Here is a 22,411-nt window from a genome sequence, read left to right on the forward strand (position 1 = left end):
ACCATTGTTCTTGGAAGAGATAACAAACCTGCCCAACCTTCAACAGATGGCAAATAGAATACAAGCTTATCTTACAACCCAGGACAAAAGGAAATATGTTTATCTCCTGCATGAATAGCATCTCTTAGTACAGCAACATGGAGAACTAATGTGGCCTGGGGCTTGGGTGTCTGTCCGACCCCGGGCAGCCGCTGCCGCCGGTGTCCCGGACAGCGCTGGGCTGTCGGGCTCAGCCTGGCTGGGTCCCTCAGGCTCAGCTCCCAGCCATGGCAGCTCAGCGAGCACCTCTGGAGGGATTTCAGCTCTGCTGAATTCAGCTCTCAGTGATTTCTGCTCGGTGCTCCCCAGCTCCTTAGGCAGGTGCAGGGAGGTGGAGAGAGGCGAAGGCTGTATGCGGTTCCACAGCGGTGTCCTTTAATTTCAGCTCCTGTGAAGGGGGCAGTGACAGCTCTTCTGCCAAACTGGGCAGAGATGGGGGTTGATATAGGGTACAGGGGTGTTGGAAATCGTCCAATGGCCAGGGTTGAGGAGAATACGACCTATAGCCTTACAGTGAGATAACGAGGGTCTGAATGTGGAAGAGGGGTACTCTGGTCCAGTCACCGTGACTTGGCATTTCTTAACTTAGGCAAGTGACCACCAGGGAGGCCTTGCAGGACCTCTGACTGCTACAGAGGACAATATTACTTTTGTTCTCCGTAAATAATCAGAACAACAATTGTGAAGACAATTGGACTTGGAAGCAAGAATGCCATAAGAATTCCAGATCTACCACAGCAGCTCAATAGCACCAGTGCCCAGGCACGGCTCTGTCCATTTGCAAATGGGCATTTGTGTCTCTCTATCTGCATGCATATGTTTGTATCTAATCCTGACAATTTGTGTTGCACATACTGCATTTCCCTAGATTTAAAATAACTTCACTCACAACTTCTGAGAGGTTATTAGGTGTGATTTTCAAAAGACATCAAACTTTTACAGTGAAGTTCACTTGACTGAGAGTAATATTAGCTGGGTATCAGGCACATCAGAAAAACATATCCAGAAATAACAAAACATTTTTGAAGATGCAAAGTGTATTTTTTATTGACATAACAGTGCCTCTCAGTTCTTCATGAACAATTGGTAGATAAGTTTCATATCATGCCTAAGACATACATATTTATCATATTCAAGCTGCAGAATGGTAATCCAGAGAAAACCACATAGTTTTTTACTTCTATAACTTCTTGGGTTTTTTTGCCTTTACTCTTTTCAATCAGCTCTAATCTTATGGCAAATGACCTGTCCTGCTTCAAATATCTGCTACTTCCACTCTGTCCTTAGGAATTATTTAACTTGATTTGATATCACCAGACACATCTATTGAAAGTCTTGCCCACAACCCTGTTTTCCTCTGGCCTTCCATCTTTTCAGTCACTGATGGTCTTTCAGGGTTTCATTCAGACCATGCACACCTCTCTCCAGCTCAGCAGAATTTGCAGTCCTTTTTCAGTATCCAAACTGAAATACTGTTCTTATCCTCTAGATCCATTCCAATTAATGCAGTGCTCCCTAAACACAGCATTGTTAAATGCTTGTGTTTCTGGAGTGTAAATCTTCCAACCTTAAATTATCTAAAGCCCACACAACTTTTTGGGATAAGTGTACAAATTGCATTGCTTATTTCAGTTGTAAACACTTCATTGACATATAAAATATTATAATAATTTTGGTCTCATTACAGTCAAAGGTGCCTAAATCTTCCTGGAAGTCTGGGAGTCTCAGAGACCTATGTCCTTTCCATTCCTTGCCTAGATCTCTGTAAGTCTTTTAGAGATTACAGGAAATAAAATACATTCTCAGATCTATTATAAGAGCATTTTAGCAGAGGATGCTTTTTGTTTTTCTCATGGACTTTTGAAGTTGGTGAGTGTGTATGTGCACACATTCCTTGTGGTGGGTCCCACAGTCTTCTCTGGTATCACCCTTTGGGTCAGAGATTCCTCTGCACCCAGCCCTGAGCAGTCCTCTGCTCTTCCATTTAAGGGACAGAATCTTTTCTCTCACTTGTGGCAGGAGAACAGCATTGCTCTGCTTTTGGCTCACCACAGATCTTTGTAAGGTTAGTGAAAGGTTTATGTTTCTGCTGCATGGGCTTGAAGGCCTTGCCCTTTGGCCATAATGAATAGCATGGCCTTGCAAGAGACTTCTGTTCCTCTGCTATCTGGAGGGAAACCATTTACTGCATTTCTTGTGAATCCAAGGCTTGGAGGATAATTTATAGAAGGAGAAAACTGAAAATTAGATGTACTACAGACAAATCCTCATTTCTGACTATCTGTACACTGTTTAAAGCCTGTGGCTGCAAATCATATTAACAGCTACTGAAGAACGATTGGGATGGGCTGGGATGATTCCTTATTCATATTGATGATTCATATATCAATCATCAATACAATGATTCATATTCCTTTTTCCCTCTGGAGGAATTTTTTTGAGTCTTCAAAGTGGTGGATATATCAAACCATTATTGAAAAGTGCACCGTACTCCTGAGACCAATGCAATGCCCATGAGAGTAGTGGTTTGTCTTCTCAAGTGGGATGGGAAGACAAGGAATGTCACTGATTCCTACAGTAAAGGCCAATGCACCCAAGGCACTTCAGCTCTGTGCTAGTCTTGCATCAGCCTTTTCCATTCAGTATTTGGTACCTTGGACAAAAATGCCTCTCAGTGACCTCCTGAATTACAGCAAACTGTGACCTTTAGAAAGTAAAACAGCCTCATGAAGGAGACGAGAGTTTGGAATCTTCAGCTTCAGAGGCTGAACTGTGGCAAGATAAAATCACCGGCCTGTGGTGGAGGCAATGGACATGACATGTCCCTCTGCAGCTACTCAGGCAGGTAGGCTGTCTATTGCTTTTCCTTGAAAAAAAGTGCTCCAATCACCCATTTAAGAGAAAATTTGAAATTATTTTTGGAGAGAGAAATGCTTGCTTGACTCTTCCTTCTTTTAAAGAAAGACAAGGGAGAACCGTTCCAGGAGAAGCTTCTGTTGGGTTAAGCTTTCTTTCATTTACTAGACAACAAAAATCCTAGACTTTCAGTAGAAATAGCTTTTCTTATAAAAATGTTTGATTTTCCCAAAAGGATATTTACATTCACAGTCAGTCTGTCCAGAATATAATTTTGCAAATTATTACACCTCTGTTTTGAGATGCAAATCCTTTGCTGGCCCCAGTGGGGTTTTACATAAAGAAAAGGGTTCATTCATGGGAGACTAATTGCAAGAAAGGAGCAATTAAATAAAAATGCTATACTTGCCATCCAGTTATAGAGTTGAGTAGTTGATAAAGTTTTCAAAACAGGTTTTTTAGAACTTTAGGGCTAGATTTTCATGTAATAGCTGTCCACCTCTGTTGTCAGCTGGCATTTTTCTTGGGACTTCTGGAAAGTAGGGCTTTCATATCTTGTTTTATATCTCACACATTTAAGAATTGTTTTCTGGGTAATCTACATGTTTTCTAGAAAATTGAAAAAGCTCTAAAGCAGTTTTAATTTTACTTCAATATCTGTCAAAAAAAGCTGTGTTAAGTCTTTCTTCTCCAAATAACCAAATTAAGGTTTGCAACTGAAGTTTGGCATCTGAAGTTTAATGCAGTCAAAGTGTACAAGAAAACTTGTGCATAATTTAGAAGCCTAATGCATTTGTTTAAAAAGGAAGAGAAGTAAGTTTAATTGAGCATATAACCATGTCAACTTGTCATTCCTGATGAAGGTAGTGTCTGCAGACTGGGGTTGCTAGATGTTGCTGCAGCTGTCTGAATAAATCCTGAATTTTCAGGGGAAAGGGACTGAGCCAGTATTTTTTTGACACCTAGAAGTCCTATGGACAATGGAGGACATTTGGAATGTGCAATGGGCTCAAGACTGGAGAGGTGTGAGAGGAAATAATAAACTTTTATGCCTTTGATGTCTTGATACTGGAAGTCATTGGCTTATAAGAATATGGGTAAGAGGAAAGACATCAGTCCAACTTGGTGTCTCAGCTTTGGCCCAGATGATGCAATTGGCTTTCTGCAGGTTGACCCCTGGTGGGGTCATAGTTAACCTGAGGGCAATAGTTTCCACAGGGCTGCAGAAATCCAACCAAGCAGGACCGGTTGCAAAAATCAGAGTCTCAGTTGTTAAAAACCGAGGATCAGGAGCACTCATTAGACAAAGCACAGCATTTGGGGGAAGAAAGAGGGGGTATTGGATTTGGTGATGATACAGCCAAATATCTAAAGTGCTGTATTATACTTGTCAACATAATTGCAGTTGTTTGCCTGATGATCCTATTAAGTATTACAGTTTATTTCTTCCAGGTTTTGTTTGTTTATTTGTTTTGGGTGATTTTGGAGTCTGTTTTTTAGGTAGTTATATGTGAATTATAAAGGAAATGGGTAAGAGAAATTATTACCTAAGTTCTATTTTGAAGTGGCCTTTTAGAGCATAAACAGCGATGATGACAGCCTTATACCTTCCTCCTACCTGTTTATAAGACCAAGAGTTCATACTGGTAATTGCAAAGGGAAGAGAGGTACACAGTCTTAGGAAAGCAGCACACATTTCTCAGAAAATTATGTAATATGGATTGTTGTCCAGAGCACAACCACTGTTCAATCTAAAAACCTGGCCCTGCAGTCTGCCTGGAGAGAAAGACAAAGTTAGCAGAGGAAAGGGGCATGAAGAATCTTGGGGAGGTAAGGTTGTTTTCTGAGGTTGCTCAGTATAAGTCAGTAGCAGAGAAGGAAAGAGGGTGGAATATTTCAGCAGCAGTATCTCCTATGTCTGCTTCCTTGTTGGCTTATTTCTGGTTTGTTTTAGAACATGGTGCCTGGGTGTCAAGCACAAACAAAACATCTGGGGTACCCAGGAGATGATCCAATGTCCAGCTCTATGGCATCAGAAGCACTCACCAGACATCCTGAGCTCCAGAATCCCTGGGGACAGCAGTAGACTTGGAGATGGTGGTTTTAGAGGCAGTTCAGTGGACTTACCCTGATCCCTGCCTGCAGAAGGTTTGGAGCTGCACTCCTGGTGGTGCAAAGGGAGCAGGAGCAAGAGCTCAGGCTGCACCCTGCAAGATCCTTCTTGAGAGAGCTGGGCAGGAGCATCCTTCTGCCACTGTGGAGACCCACGGTGCTCAGCATCTGGCAATGTCCAGGAGGATCTGACATTATCACCAAACAGCAAATAATTAGGGGATTTGTGTGTCAGACTAAACGTTCAAATGTGCATTGCGAATACACAGGATATTATATATCATCAGCAAAAATCAGTTAACTTGCAAATTCCATCTAGACTGGGATTTTTTGTCTCTGTTCAGGCATTTGCGTATTTTTAAATACAATCACAAAATAGCACACTAGTAGTTTTACTGTCAAAAAAATACCTTTTAAGTATAAGGATTTCTTTCTCTCCACCATCACCACTTCATTTATCTTTTGCTTAAATCCTTCCTCTCCAGAAATAATACAAATCAAGCCTCTGGGGCCTGTTTACATAATGGGGATTTATGTCATTTCAAGACAAATGGTATTTGCTAAGTTTCAGGGAAGCACCTGTATTAATTGTATTTCCTGCTCATGCGTTGCTTTTGTTTGCAATAAAAGAATTTATCTCAGGTGAGTTAACCTTGCTTTTAGAGAGGGCACCTGCAGTTATCTTAGTGCTTATTGTAAATGAAAACATGTTGAGCCTTTAAAGCAGTGAAATAAAGAGGTGCTGACAAGAGGGTATGCCAATAGGATTAGAAGCTTTTCTCACCACTTGTATTATCAGGATGGAGAATTGAGTCACGTTAAATTACAGGGAGAAGAGATATTCCCAGAAGTTCCACAGACTAGAGATTGACTTGCTCCTTTAGTAAACCTGTGGATAGGAGGGGCATCCTGTGCTTGGTGAGATTAGGAGGGGGGCAAACTAAGAAGAGAAAAAGACCTTTTAGCCCTTTTAGCCTTAGGCATCTATAATTGACCAAGATTTTTCTGCCTGTGATTTGATCCATCCAAACCCTGTTAGAGGCACTTGCCCCCAACTGAGACCAAGGCTGAGGTGAATAAGAATTAGGTGACTCACTCATATGTACTATACATGTATTCACATCTATTAGGATAAATGACATGTCATTCAATTTAAGCACAGGCAACTGGAGATTGTCATATTTTGAAAATGACAACTGTTATTTATTTATTGAGAATATTTATACAGGTTCTTTCTAGGTACAGAGAATGCATTTTTCAGCAGCTCCTGCGACACCAGCGAATCAGACCAGAAAGGCTATTCCACAAAGTGACAAACAAAGCCAGCATGCTACTGATCAACAGGTCTGGTCAACAGAATCAAAATCTGGCAAGATCATTAGTCATTTTCTGTGGTCATTTTTAAAAGTTCTTATCATTATGCTCTGATCCCTGCTATATTAAGTGCCAAAGAAAGCACTGTTAGATGGCAGAAGGCAATGGGATTCAGCCCAATTTTTAAGAATGGGAAAATTAAGAACAAACTAGTCAGATACTGGTTTACTGGATTCAAGGACAGGAGGACTGGGAAGGAGAGAATTTCCTTCCCCTGTCCTCATACCACTGTATCCTTCTTCCTCCAGCAAGGCTGACATGGTACATCCCAGGTCACATGCTAAAAAATGGGGTGTTTTATCCCTGTTTAGATCAGGACTTTCTGTATCTACTCACAGGCTGTGAGCTGCTTGTTAAAAAAAAATCATTGTTAATGCTGTTCAAATAAACACAGATTGAAATAATTTCAATGAACATCCTACCTTTTTATTAAGTACAGACTTGTTTACTAAATAGGTAGGTACATAGGTAGTCAGGTAGGTAGGTAATTAGATAAAAAAGAAGAATCCATATGATCATAAAAAGACAACATTTACAAAGTGATTATGAGTTTCCTTACACTTCTACCTGTGCAAAAAAAGACAACTTTCTTTATTCAGATGTCCATCTTTAAACAGGGCTCAGCTGTAAATAATCAAAGTGCAGCTTGATGGAACTCCCTCCAAAGTGGACACAGTATTGTTTTTTGTTTTGTTTTGTTTTGTTTCTAGATATCTCTATTGTATTAATTTTCTGACACATTCAACTTTCTTCAGAAAATCTAATCAGTTAAAAATATGTTTCTGAATTCTTGTCTTCTCCACTGTATATTATTTGGAAATCTTTCATTTCTTTCCATAATTCTGAATTCTTCCCTGTTCATTTTGAATGGTAAGAGTTCACCACATCTTGATAGGAGCAGCTACTATGCAGTTTTATGCCTTATGGTCCAGTTACACAGTGATGGTATTTCTTCCACCTTAAAAATCCAGTTTCAGCATGACTTTTGTCTTGTTTGGACTTTTTTGCACTTTACAGTTCAGAGAAAGGCATTGCAGTGGTGTACCAAGTGCACTCAAATGGCAGCTGAGATCTATGAGCTGTTTGGAGGAGAAATAGAGGTTTTACCTTGTAGCATAAAACACTTTTCTACACTGAAAAGGTGCCATCAAAGCACAGAGGCCAATGTCTTAGGTTGTGTGTTGGCTGAAGTTTGCAACCTAAATAAATATCCTATATTTCACAGAAGCATAGAAAAATTTGGTTTGGAAGAGACCTGGGAGATCATCTAGCTCCAAACTCTCCTGCCATTGGCAGGGACACCACCCATTACATCAAGTTGCTCAAAGCCACATCCAACCTGTCCTTGAATACTTACATGCTTCTGCAACTCAAAATCCAAGTTGCAGGCCCTCTAAAAATCAGATATGATTTGGAATAAAGGTAGCCAAAAACCCCTCTCGAGACACTGCCCAACTTTGAAACATTTGTCTTAGTGCTTTACATTACCGATTTTCCTGAGGATGTACTTTACAGGGACTGGCAACCAAAACAGATAACAAGAGCAAACTGAAGAGAAGGGGCTGAATGAACGTCAGCTGAACCAGTCTGTTTTCCCATGTGCTCCTCCAGTCAAGTTCCTGTGAGAAGGATCAGAGGAAAGATGAGAGAACAAGACATTGGATGACTGAATTACATTTATGTAAGAAGAAGAACTTAGGTACTGACAAGGCAAATCTGCTCCAGTTTGCCAGACACTGGAAGAGGCTCATGAAGAGTTTTGGCCACGCAGTTTGATCATGTTCTGAGAACAGGGCTGTGGCTTGGTGCAGTGTCTCCCATATCAGGTCCCACAACATGCACTCCATGTGACATGGTACAAAACATGTCTGTCCTGTCACCCACACACCAGAATGCACAAGCAACCTGCTCTGCCAGCTACAAACAGGATTTGCAGACTTTTTTTCATTCCTTTCTTTTTTAAAGTCATCTTGTAATGATGTAATGCAAATGTAATTGGGATCCAGAGAGTTTCAATCCACTCAAAGTGAGGTGTTTCTGGAGCCATGGACAGGTATTTTTATCCATATGAAAAAATAATGAGTGGCATTAATTAAACATTCAAAGTTACATTTTATTTCAGAAAGACAAAGGATTTTATAGAGGGGAAAGCCTTGTCAGGTTTGCCTTTCCTGAATTTTTCCCTCACAATATTATGGCCATGGGGGTGCTGAAATTTTCCCTTGAATTTACAGTTACAGATTTTCCTTCGTCTAGCACTATGTTTGTCAGGGTATATTTTAAACACCTAAAAAATCTCATTAGTCACCTCTGCAAAAGGGGCTATGGGAAGCTGATGTAGGGATACAAGTCGCTTTTTTCCTCTTTTGTTCCTCAGCCAAAGTCCTCATGACCCCCCAGGGGTGCCCTTCACTCAGTCTCTGCCTTTGCATGATAATCCGTGAGAAGCAAGAGTGGAGCAACCACAGGGGTGACTTTTCTCTCCCATCCATTTCCCACAGACCTTGGCAAAGCACAGGCCATCTACAGGAGGAGTTGCAGAGAGCATTTACACTGCACTCATCACTCAGACCCACAGCTGATGTGCCTTCCTTGGAGCAGACCATGAGGCACCAAGCAGCACCATCAGCAGAGAATATGCCCTGGTAAATGTGGTCCTTGATGGATGTAAGAAGACAACAAACTCGGGCACAAACGAAGCAAAAATGGGAGAGGAATGGAATAAAACCCATCTGTGCCCCTTTGGTATGGCAGTGATAGTCAGAGAAACCAGCTAGGGAAGCTGCAGCAGAAAACAGCTTTTCTTGCTTTTTTCCAAGGTTGTAGCAAGGATACTGCATTTGTTAACAGTTAATATGAAAATGTTAGAAATGAACCAACAAATGCTACCACAGAGATGCTTCTAAATAGCCTACTTAATTGTGGAGATAGAAGAAGTTATGCTGACAGTTAAAGAGAGAGTTCAATTACTTACAGTGTTTACTGAAGATCACTAGCCTTAAATTACAAATAATCAGCTCACTCAGAAATATCAATTGCAACAACAAAGGTGTTTCAGAGGCTGATGCAGGAAGCTCATCCAGTGTGTATATGTAAGCCACTTACCTATGCAAATTGAACTGCAGCTCCCTGGTCCATCCTTCATGTTTTGCTCATTTATGACACCTGATCATTGCTTTTTTGGGGATGTGTTCTCTGCTGGCACAGGAATGGACCCCATTTCACCAGGTGATGCAAAAGTACATACATCAGTTATAGGGTCAAAAATGATGGACAGTGTCTGTCTCAGATTTCATGCTTCAGGAAGAGTTACATATGTGGAAGCTTTTGCAAGAGTGGGTGTTTAAATCTTCTGTACAGCTCTTGGACAAAATGACCTTTCATAAAAAGGGAATGCTTCTGGAGGAAGTTCAAATTTAGCATCCTTTCAGGATATCCTTTCAGGAAGTACTTTTCCTACCAGGAGGTTTTAAGGAATATGTATTTCTTGCTGTCTTGGCAACACTCTTCTTTATTCTATTAGAAGCAATACTTCAACAAAAATATACTTTTTAATATTATTACTTTGTCAGTAATTCACAACATCTGCTCTCTGGGTCCCAAATAAATCCACAGAATCCTTACAGATCAGTCATCCCCTTAGCTCTGGTGTAGTTGTCTGGGAATAAATTGTGCCCTTCCTACTTGTGGCTCCATGATGTGATTACCTTAGTATCACCCAATTATGATAATATCATGTGTCAATGATGTTTTGGGATAGCATCATGTGTCAATGATATTTGATTATCAGAGATGATAGACACATTTTTGCTTTTACACACATCATCCATGTAAATTAAAAGTCGGAACAATCAGGAAAACTGATATAAAAATATACGTACTAAAGCAATTTTTAACAGATTATTCCTATGAGCTTCAGAGCTTCTTCTATTGAGTCTTGCTGTGGTCGTGCTGTAGATTCTGTAGGAAAATCTATAACACAATTAATTTAAGAGTTTATCATAAGCATCATAGCTAGGAGTCCTTCAAAGTGTGGCTGATCTTAAAAACTCCTGTTTGGCACAAAGCAACCATCTGTCAATATTTCAATTACCACCCTCCCTGCCTGATCACACTTCAATTGTTTTCCAATAATTATTATAATCATCCACCACAAGGGCAACTAGTTTTTTCAGGGTTTTAGCTGAGAGGCTGAAAAGAACTGAAAAAAAAAAAAAATCCAAAACCCAACCCCAAAACCTGCCCAGTCATTTGTACAGATCTTTCCTTGGGGCATCTCCTTATTTGAACAGCTGCTGCTGAAACACAAATCAGCCTCAGAACTAAGCCAAGCCTGGATGGTGTTATGCATCCTGACTTCTGGGCGTGGGGGGTGTTGTTGTTGTTGGTCCTAATTTGAGTCCTGCACATAACCAGCCACTTTCCCTACTAGAAATAATTTCTCTAAATTAAAGGTTGCTGCAGTGTTTCAACCCTGTCAAAGATCTGTAGCTGGACAGGCTCCTTAAAAAAAAAAAAAAAATAGAGTCAGTGTCAAATCTTAGCATCAAGAGATAGGTTTCACTTGATGAAAGGACTGAAAAATCTTTTGCCAATCACGGTAATTTTTCTCTGTTAGATTTCATGGGAAGAAAAGGTTTCAGCTTCAGTTTTATTTTACAGGAATAAATGGCTTGGATCTATTGTTATTTATGTGGCTTTATTCCCAGAGAAAAAAGAAAAACAGACCAGTTGAACAGAAAGATGTGGCTCACTGTTAACGCTGCAAAACTTCAAAATGTTTAAGATATGATGGAATCTAGTGCAAGGTAACCTAGAAATGCTGAATATCTCTGACATGGTCTCTTACTATTTATCACTGATTTCATGCCAATCTTAGTTCATTTGAATGACTGGAATTTCACTAAATCTATTTCTTTGGGCTGCTGTGAGTTTTGAAATGATGTTATAAATATTACAAGGAACACAATTCTGAAAATATGTTGAAATCTATCAGGACTTCACCGGAGCTGGGAATTCACATCTGAGGATAAAAATCTTGTGGGGAAATGTGTTGGATATCAACCCTGGCAATAATAATATTTTTTTATGCACAGGGAAGCCAGTGAGACTGCAATGCTAGTAATAAAAAATATTGTTTTACAACAGAGAGGCAAAATGTCCCACTGGGGTGGGAAGAAGGCAGACACAGTGACTCTTAGATCCTACAGTCTTTGCACCAATTCTAGCAACTGGAGAGAGGGAGATGGACACCATCACTGACAGCGTGGGGAAGACTCCAGCCAAGAGCCCAAAAGCAAACCAGTGCTTTTCTGTGCAGGGAACAGCACACTCAGTCATACAGAGCCTCTGTTAAAAGCAGCAGAGGAATCCCATCTGCAAAGCTGGGCAGAGCTCTTCTGCCTTCCAGCTCAGAAGAGAAGGGGAACACCTGCCAGCCAAGAGACAGCTGAAGAGCCAGGCTGCCAAAACTCTTCTCTGAAGAGAGAATGGAAAAATGGGGTCAGTTTACAATAAGAGACAAAAAGAGGAACCACAAGAAGAGGAGATAATAGAAGAATGTATGTATGAGAGAAATTACAGTGAGAAAGTCTCTTGTCTCTGATAATAAGCCAGAAAAAGAAAACGTTACATTTTTTAATAAGGGGGACTACTGAACTAGAAAACACAGGAATGTTTGTTCAGTATAATGTGCAATCAGTCTGCAGAGCTCCCCGCCATCACCAGAGCTGGGATGTTATGATACCCAAATTTGTATGGATATAAAACACATCCAGAATCACCAGAAGGGAGGATGATATAAATAAAGGGAGAACAGATCTCTTGGAGGAGAAATCAGGTAAATAGTTAATTAGCAGAGCAGAGCAGGAGTCTTGATGCAATGGAGTTCTTCCCAGAAGTCTGTGGAAGGCAATCCCTGCCTGGCAGAGGAGCAGCTCTCCTGCCTGGGAAGAGCTGCCAGTCTGCTCAGGCTGGAGATGCTGTACAGGGGCAGCAGCAGCACCCCTCTTGCCACTAGCCTTTCCTCCAGTTCCTGAATCCCACCATCTTCCTCCTGGCTGTCTGGAGCATTTCCATGCTGAAATACATGTGATGCTTCCATCATCTCTTCCTGCTTCCAATCTCTGCTGTCCCAGTGAAAACAGCACCTTCACTATTGGTGATACTTAGAATAAGTTTGGTGCTTTGGTTGGGTGTTGTCTCCTATGACAACCTTTTCCCCTTGCAAAACATACTTTGCCCTGAAACATAGTGGCAGAACTTTTCAACTGCTCTTTCTCCTCCTTATTCAGAGCTCGGCCTATTTCTTTAACTTGAATGTTGGCAACATAGATGCCTTTCTCCACTTACTCTCTTCCACAGCTTCGATCACATCCTCCTGCTGCAGAAGCCCATAAAGTGATTGTGTTTTGTTGACTTACTCCTGCCCTTTCTGAGTTACAGGTATTTATTATGCTCTCTCCTTGATATTTGGGAGATCAGTTGTGAGGCCTAATTGTTAGATGTGTGTATTCTCCAGGTCACGGAGAAATGATTGTCACAGTTTTCTGAGAGCTCTGAGCCCAAACCAATGAATCTACCAACCATGAACAGCACTTCCTGGAAACTTGTAGCCTGTACAGAGGACAGCTGGGATCAGACTACCACTGCCAGTATTTTTCAAATACACCACTTGAAGTAGTCCTGTGCATGTCAGCTGCTGGTGTATAACAGTGTCCTGGCTTTCACCAAATGCTCTTCTTTGTGCCTTTTGTGAGATTAGGCATAAAATATGGGCAGTGGTGGCAGGATATTTTTGAAAGAAAGTATGCATAAAGACCTACCGAGAAACAAATGTAATTGTTGAGATCAGGAGCTTAATGGTGACAAAACTTTGCAGAGCTGACTACAGGAAAAACACTTTCAATCCAGGTCCTGTTGGCAGTGCATAAACAGCAAACGTTTATAGCATAAAGTATATCAACTTTTCATTTGCTCAATTTGTGTGTGTGTGGTTTTTTTTAAATTCATATATTTGAAAAAATACAATTATATAAATATTGTATTTATATTGCTTGACATATGAAATTCAGGTTTCCTTACCTAAATTGTGTAATTTTGTGAAGTGGTGCATTTAGCAGAAGTTGTTTAGGGTTGTATCATTAATTTGTGAAGTTAAAGTGCATCTCATAGTAAATAGGTTCCAACCCTTGTTGATTTGCAGCCTACAAATAGGCCATCAAGATGATTTACCATAATCCATTTGCGTTTATCATAATAGCTTATAATTCACTCCTATTGCTGCCACTTTCCTCCTCTGCCATGCTGCACTTCTTCACCTGACCTCTGCTTACCTACTTTTTGCCTACTCTGAGCCATTTTAAAGTGTGCCTCTGTTTTCTTCTGCTCATTTGAGCTCCTGCTAAGTGGCACTGCTCTGTTGATCCATCCTTAGATTGTTCCCTCTATGATCACTCAAAATTGGCTCATACTCTGTGCTAGTTATGGTTTAAAATTAGGCAGCTACTCAAGTGCTTTGCTGAACTTGGGCATCCTTCATGTAATTTGGTTTAATCTTTTCCCTTCTTCACAGCCTCCTCTCACTGCTCTGCAGTGATTAATACCGTTCTCCTCTGATATAGGCTCTGCCAGCAATGTCAAATTTGTGGTCACATTTCCTGTTGAACTGGTGAGAAAAGGTCATTAACTTGTTGTCTGCGGTCTATTCCTGGCTGCCAATGAACTGTTCCCCACAAACCAAGGGTCAAGAGCTGCCCTAATATAAAGCTGATAAGCCCCTGCTCCAGCAGCTGCAATTTCTGCACTTGTACCACACCATCAAGAGCAAATGTACACCCGGCAGCAGGATAATGACACAGAGCCACCAGTGCAGTTTTCATCAAGATGAGGTTTCAAGGACTGAAACTAATAGCTATTGCAAAAGCTATCAAAATTATATTAAAAGACACAGTATTGCTCTTTCTACTTAGGTCTTTTATCCTAGGATCCCAGTGCACATTACAAATACCAAGCTGGGCACTTTTCACTAATGCTGCTTCACTCTCCATGGTTTGCACCTTTAATGCCACCTATCTCTCCCACAGCCTTGATTTCTTTTCTCATCTTTTCCTCTACTCAATTTCTTCCAGAGCTTGCATACACTTTTTCTATTCCTGAACCCTTTGCAATAAGAATCCAGATTTCTGTCCCTACCTCTCGGCTTCCTCTCATCGTCCCTGTCCACCACAGACCCTCTGCTGCTGTCCATTAACCTTAGCAGTGCTCTGAGCACCACCACTGCTGTTTGCAGAGGCAAAGGGAGCATCACTCTTTCCATGTCCTCTTCCATCAAACAATAGAGCCTCCTCCCCTCCTGTCCTGGCCAAGGACATCCTCTCTTGCTGGGGGTCAGCAGGGGCCAAATGTCTACACCTATGGCTAAATCTCTTTGCTCACTATTAAGGACAAGCAAATTTTCTTGTATAGTGGAGGCACCGAAATGCTCCGTAAGTGGTTCCTATAGCAACTGTATCCAGGTGAAAACTCCTGCAAGAGCTCCCCTTCCCCCTCCCCTCTCCCCACCTCTCCTTTCTTTGCAGTGGTTTGTCGTGGCAGGGGGTGAGTGAAAGGGATGATAACCAGGATGATTTAACTGCCTACATTGCCCACATGGCACACACGCTAAGTGCTGTTGCTGTGAGCGTGTGCCCACAGGATCTCTTGGGCAGTTCTGTGGCCAGTAGGGTGTCAGTGACCATGAGTGATCGATAAGTATGGACTGAGGAAACACCCTCATTTTGTGGAAGGAGGATATCAGATAATTCTTAAGGCATTGCAAAGGTGTTTATCTGACACCTTCATTTTATTGTACTTATCATCCAGATCCTGCTCTGTGCCCAGCAGCCCTGACATAAAAATTGCCACCTCCTTCCACAGCAAAATTATAATGGAGTGCTAAGCTAGGGAATTAAAAAGGCATTCTGAGTGCAAGAAAGGAAATTCTACAGAATAAGTTGCTACAGCATCCAAAAGGGGAAAATACAGACATCACCTCCCTGCTGTGAAGGAAGGATGAGGCTGTGCCTCTGTGGAGAGCTTTTCCCAGGACTTTCATTCAGCCCTAATGATGGGGGAATGGCCACACACTGAGGTCCCTTTTCAGGTCTGCTGTGCCCATCCTACCACGTGTGGGTGGAAAGGAGTTCAACCCTGAATTCAACCAGCAAAGCTGACTGGCTAAGTGCAGATCAGCATGCTCAGCCCTTTATCCAAGCTAGCTGACTTTTACAAAGAGACACTTCAGGTGTGCCCAAGCCCTTTCTTTGGCAGCAGAATTGTAGGACAACATTCAGAAATGTGTTATGGTAACAAACGGCTCTTGGGGGTATGGGCACCATCAACAGAAAAATTAATTTCCCAGTTATGTTCAACAGATGGAGGAAATCTTGTAGGTGATAATACAGCTTAGGCAGTACTGAGTTCAAAATCAGTACTGAGACAAAATTAGAAGCAAGAAGGAGATAGGTGCATAGGATGCATAGGTTATCACATACCTGCTTTGCTAGTGTCTTTGCACAGGTTATTGGACATCAAGTTTTTGTCTCCAGTGGTAAGGACTAAAAATGTGCACTTCATTCAAACAAAAAGTTATCATTCTGAAACAGCAAGAGCAGTTCAGAGCTGTAAGTAGAACAGATTTTTTTACACAGTCACAAGAAATATGTAAAAATTGCAAAACTGAATTTGGTTACATATCTGATCACCTTCTGTTAGCAACAGTGAAAAACATCCTATTGGTACTAGAGTTTCCACAAGTCCAGAAATTGCTATTTCTGCTAGCAATCATACCAGCTATGTAGTAGTTGCAATATAGGAGCAAAAAATCACAAAAAGCTACACAAACCACCAATTTCAGTTTCATGTCCCATATTCAGAGCTGAAGCTTCTCAGGGTTTAGATCTCTGTCATCCTTAGCCCATGCTGCTCAGAGTAGCAATTTGACGTTGGATAATTACTGACATGGTCATATTCTTTGAGAAATTGCTGAAAACTCTGAACAGTCCCACAGTCAATGTTGAGGGTTAGGTCTCCCTTTCCTTGCCCCACCAGCCTCTGTTAGGCTACAAACACAGCTGTATCCTGTATCCTGTAGGACTTCATCCTGACCCACCTGCTGCAGACACTCGAGTTTCTCATCCTTCTCTCCCAACCTGCAGCTGGAGGCACACAGGATGCCCAAAGCGTGGCTGTGCCCAAGGTACCAGAACAAAGGTGACAGCAGATATTCAGCACGAGGGTGGTTAACTCTAGAAGGGCTCTGTCTCTTCTGCAGTGCCACTCTGTGGGATTACCCTTACAGCCAGAGGAGGGAGGGTCTTACAAAACTCTGTGCCAGTGCTGTGTGCTCACACCACACACAGCCAGACTATGGATTAGTTTATTATTCCAGGATGAAGATGGAGATACTCTGTGTCTACACATTTATCACTTATCTCTCACAGGGAGAGGGAGGGATTTTTTCTGGTTTTCTACTCAGTGTTCTTTCTTAGGTGCCAGTAAAGAACCACCTCTAACTTTTTGCAGCTCTAAGTAGACCACACTGTACTAACCTGGTGCACTCTATGGGACCACCAGACAATTTAGGATGAGAGGGATCTCAGCAGGTCTCAATCCAGCCTCCAGTTCACCTCAGAGTCAACTTGAGATGAGACAAGATGAGATTGCTCAGAGCTTTACCCAGCCAGAATTTTAACCTCTTCTGGGATGGAGACTGAACAGACACCCCAAGAGACCTGCTCCAATGCTTGATTGAACCCCCTTGTCAAGGACTGAGAAGACTCAATCCATTGACATTTCAGTGGAGTAGGTCTGGTGAGAAGAAATGTCTTGTGGAAGAAGGAGACCAAGAAGAGGCCAAGAAAAGAATACCCAAAAGTAGCTCGAAATCAATGGTAGTGGGTCTTATCTTTTGAATCTGAAAAAAAGGCCACATATGCTTCCTTTGGACTACCACTTCTAAAGCCTGGTGCCCTAAATTCATAATTTGCCATTGCATCACTGAAATGAAGAGTCCTCTTGCTCCTACTTGTAAGAGGAAATAAGGGTTGATTTTTGCTCTTGACTTAAAAAATTGCAAGAGGAAAATCTTGATCAGAATCTGTAGAATCTGGATGATCTTTAAAACTAGCTGAAAATAACTCAAAGTCTCTGCTGATCTGAACTGTGCTGTCAAGTCTCCCCAGGGACTGCCACCCTTGGGGTAAATGTGATATTTCATGCATTGCTTGACACATCATGGAACAGGAGGAGCAGCACAGCCTCCAGAGACTGGGTAACAGAAGCTCCAGACAAGCAAAATGCTTTTTTTAAGGAACCCAGAAATAAAAGCTAGAAGAATTATTCTGACAATACCTGAAGAGATGAGAAGAGCTGGCATCTCCAGTCTTTCTTCTGTCATACTCACCTCTGTGTTCTGCTTCATTGTACCCACTGACAATATGCCTGCTGCCTGCCTCATTGCTCCAAACTAATTTTTAATGCAAAAGATGTTGTAGCAATGGACACACTGTGATGAACCTGTTGCTGTCACAAAATGAAGGACAGCTCTCCAGCTAAGCATGGTTTTACAAGCTGTATTTAAAAGACTCATACTATGGCTGAGTGGTAGAGTTAGCAGAGCCATTCTATGGCTGCAGAGTCCTGATACCAGTTACAACCTGAGTAAAACAAAGAAACAATCTCCACTTGCAGCAAGAAAAATGAGACAGCACTAAATGGATGGTCTGGGAATCTCACTTTGTCAAAACACTGAATATCCCAGACATGGGCTGTCCTTCATGAGATCCAAAAGCGCCACTGACTGGTGTGCCCTGAAAGAAGCCAGCATAACCTTGTCCTCCATGTCACCAAACTCTGCCCTGTGACTCTTGCCAGTACTGAGGCCTTGAGAAGGCAAAGCAAAAGAGAAGCATCCTGTTTAGCTGGTTAGAGCATGGTGCTAATAACACTGAGGCCATGGTTTCCATCCCTGTATGGGCCATTCTCTAAAGAGACAGACTTGATTATCTCTGTGAGTCACTTTCATCTCAGAATGTTCTGTGATCTGTGACTTTTTTGGTGCAGGTTTATGGCTAGGACAGGAAATAGAGGCAGTAATTCATATGCCCTTAGGAAGAAATGCCCTTCTGGTAATGATGTATCTATCTAGATTCCCACGGCTGCACAGGGGAATTATCAGGGGGGGAAGGTTACAAGCTTTCTGCATAGTAAAATATGCCGACCCCATTCTCTATTTACATGGGACTAGCAAAGGGAGGACTGGTGAGAGGGCTGAAGGGGGCTCTCGGGAAATAGAAAACAGCAGGAGAGCTGGATTTTCTTTGTTACGCTATGCAAATAAAGCAAGCGAACATGACTTTGAAACTGAGCTGATAAATCTGATTCTGATTTCTTAAGAAGGCTCCTCTTTCCAACCTGACAATATATATGTGTATTACAGAGGAGACAAATTACTTTCTACAATTTAAAATCTTGCCAATTCATTTTTATAGTTTACCTGACTTCTCACCACCAACATGGTTGTTTGAAAATTGAATAAAACTTAGACATGTGCAAATAAATGCAAATAAAACATGTCAAAACTCCCAAATCAGAATTTTTTTCACATGGAGCAGCCAAGCTGCTGCACCAGGTTAATTCCACACAGCAGTGGTCAGTAAGAGACATTGCATTGCAAGGAGAAGGAATAACCTTAGTCTTGGCAGATTATGTGCCTGTAAGAGGAGCAACATTTGGATTCAGCCATGCTGGAAGCTTGCCACAGCTCAGGGAAAATGTGTGTGAAATGGCTGGAATAAAAAAAGAGCCTTTAATGAACCTTGGCTTTTCAACACGTGTTTTTGGCTTTGGAGCTGAGTAACTTTGTCGACTCTGAAGAATATACATAATCATTTTGACACAGAGGGAGCAGACAGAGAAATTACCATAAGTGCAGCCAAATATTTGCTATTTCTGAGCAATTGGCTGTGAACTTTTCCTGAGATCTGTTGGAAACTGATCTGGGAGATGCTGTCTGCATGTTGCAGACCCTGTGTTGCTGCTTGCTTAGTACAGTGGGAACAAAAGTCCCGTTGACTTTCCAGCCACAGTGCTGGAAATTCCTGCATTGCCACAAAACATCCTCACATTCACAAAGAGCACATCATCATCATCATCGTTGTTTCATCATCATCGTTGGAGCTGGTGCATTTGCTGGCAATTACTCAGTACTGGTAGATCAGTAATGTTTTTTTAATTTCCAGGTGTCTTTTATCATTATTGAAATATTCCTTATTCGGATCAGGACTATTCCTTAGTCCTTCCATGTAATCTACCTCCTCTGGGTTGAAGGTTTTTAATCTGCTGCACACCTGTGCAGCAACTTCTTCTGACACTGCACCACTCCTGATTCACGGGACAGCACTGAGAGGGTGACTCAAAGCTCCTCTGATTTCCCTTCTGCCCAGGGAACACTGCTGCTGCCCCAGCTGCAGATGTCAGTTTTCCATCAGTTCTGCCTCTCAGCCGGCATCACAGCCACTGCCCCCGGGGAACAGTGGCTCGAGTGCCATGGGATGCTGGCAGCCACCCCGGCCTCCTGCTGACAGCAGGGAAGGACCGTGCCAGCAGCTCCGCGGAGGACGGGTCGGCTCAGCAGCACGGGAGGCACTGGGACACGCGGATGCTGACGTGTGTCTCAGTGGAAGATGGGTTGGTTTGCTGCCAAATGTTCTGTCTGCGCCCATGCCAGCTCAGAGCTCCAAGTGATTCACGGTGCCCCTGAGCATGCTTCACTCTAAAGGTGTTTGTGTGATTTTGGTTGTTTTGGCAAATACCACAGAGACCTACCCTCAGGAGTAGCTGTCGTATATTTGAGGTCATATTAGAAGGAAGTGAAGAACTAAAATAAAAGACATCTAAAGTTTAATCTTAGTTTTTGATTCTCATATGGCAGGTTTTTAATTTCCACTTGACTTTTCTGTCCTTAGTTTACTCTGGCATCAACAGCAGAAATGCCAAACATCACAAGACAAATTTTTCTCCTGATAGTTCAAGCCCAGAGGGCAGGACAAAATGCTGGAAATATGGCAAGGAAGCCTGCACTATGTCATATCCACAAGTTAAGCATCCCCCATTTAAAAGACTGCTTTCTTTCTCCCATAAAAATTTTCCTATTTTTTAGCATCAGTCGTTGCTGACTACAAATTTTGACCTGGTTCCAACACATGAAGTCTACAGAAAAATCACATGGTCCTTTATATCCAGCTCCAAGGTACTTGGCATCACATACAAATCAACTGCAAATGATAAAAAATTTGGTGTGGAACCTTTAATTATTTTGTGAAAAAATGGTTTGTTTTTAACAATTTAAAGGGCATAGGAATAATTTAGATATTCTTAGGAATCATGGGTATTTAGGAACATTGCCTAATGCAAAGTAGCCCCAGGTTTCTGAATTCTTAATCATGATGAGAAAACAGGTTCTTTCTCAGGAAAGTTATAAGCACAATTGCTTACAAAAACCAATGATAAAGCATATTATTCTTTGGAAGCATGTAGTATAAATTAAAATGGTGTATAGGCTCTGCAGTTACCCATGTTTTGTGGGATTGGTTTCTGCAAACTGTAAGGGTAGCCCTTGGCTCAAATAGCAGAAATAAATAATTGTACTGTTTCAGCCCCCCAGTGAGCTAGATTATCTTGCACAAGTCTTACTGGGCCTGTTCTTTACTCTCCTTTGTACTTCAGATTTCATTTGTGTAAATCAGGCTTCCTGTGTGAAAACGTGACTAGTGTGCAGACAAATAGACAAATAGGGAGTCACCCTTCACCTGTCAAATTAAATAACAGTTCTGTTTTATGAAGTACACTCCATAAATGTCTTTACATGTGGAAAAAACTCTCCTGTGTCTATAAAAAACTTTAATGTGACAGAAGACCCGAAGTAAAGAAGGCAGTACCAGTCTTAAGATTAGGTAAAATTAAATAGATATTTAGCTTTTTTGTTGAATGATACTCAAAGCACCTTTTGATTGCAATTGTATTTAGCATACAGACTAGAGAAAGCTTTAGTCTTTCAAAATAATTTCAACAGATATTATTTCAGTTCTTCTAGAAATTAAAAGCAACAGAAATTAAATTTTTCCCCACTGAGCTCCTGACTCCTAAAAAAGTACATTATTTTGGTTTTGATAAATAATCTTAGTAATGCAGAATGTTATAGTGTCTTTGAAACTACATGGAATAGACAATATTGTAAGTACTTAGTAAGTACAGCACAGAGGACATATTCTCTGTTCATCTGAAATATGAAAGTAGTACTTTGTAAAACATGTTAAATGGAGTTTTCTCTCTCTTGGAAATAGCTATTTTTTTCTTCACTCTGTACAGGTGGAATGTTTGAAAATTGCACAAGACAGGCAATTTTGGAACTTCAACTTGGAGGACCAAATGTTAGCAAATCATTCTGAATGGATCTGAAGTTTAAGGCTGCAATGTTATTCTTTCTGACAATGGATAAATTTTCTTTTTCACCTATTTACATATTCACAGTCAGAAATTCATGGTAGTTATTGTGTAAAAGGGGTCTATTTAGGAAGAAAAGGCAGATACCATTTTTGAAAGCTGTTAGTCCAAGAGTATATATGTATATATGCACCACAAGATTTATAATGTTGCTTTAGCCAGGGATGTTTGTAGTGGAAAGCAGAGCTGGACAATCACAGAGAGCCAAAGTAGAAAAGAGAAGAAAAGAAAAAAAAAAAATTGTCCTGGTCTTCACAGGGGCTCACAGGCATAAGCTGAGTTCCCTTGGGTCATGATGTACTAGGAAACCATTTGTCATGTACAAGTTGAAGTGGTTCAGCTTTGTTTCCCAACAGAGAAAGTCCACATTGCATTTACTCAGGAAAGAAATAGGCCATTTTGGTGAGCATGAAACATCCCATCCAGAGGTCTCTTTTTGTCCCTTCTCCATTTCTGTGAAGATCTTAGGCCAGGGAAGGAGTTGCAG

General features: G+C 41.3%; 1 long non-coding RNA gene across 1 annotated transcript; it reads right to left on the reverse strand.

Annotated features, from left to right (window-relative positions):
• Positions 1–260: 260 nt before the first annotated feature.
• Positions 261–19,950, reverse strand: LOC146768153 (uncharacterized). The gene is made up of 3 exons (XR_014951417.1): positions 15,915–19,950; positions 7,870–10,353; positions 261–7,460 (listed from the first exon to the last, which is right to left on the reverse strand). It is a non-coding gene; the product is annotated as an uncharacterized LOC146768153 (long non-coding RNA).
• Between the last annotated feature and the right edge of the window lie 2,461 nt (positions 19,951–22,411).

Source organism: Lonchura striata, chromosome 2, assembly GCF_050655825.1.
Source record: "Lonchura striata isolate lonStrDom1 chromosome 2, ASM5065582v1, whole genome shotgun sequence".
In the NCBI taxonomy this organism is placed as follows: domain Eukaryota; kingdom Metazoa; phylum Chordata; class Aves; order Passeriformes; family Estrildidae; genus Lonchura; species Lonchura striata.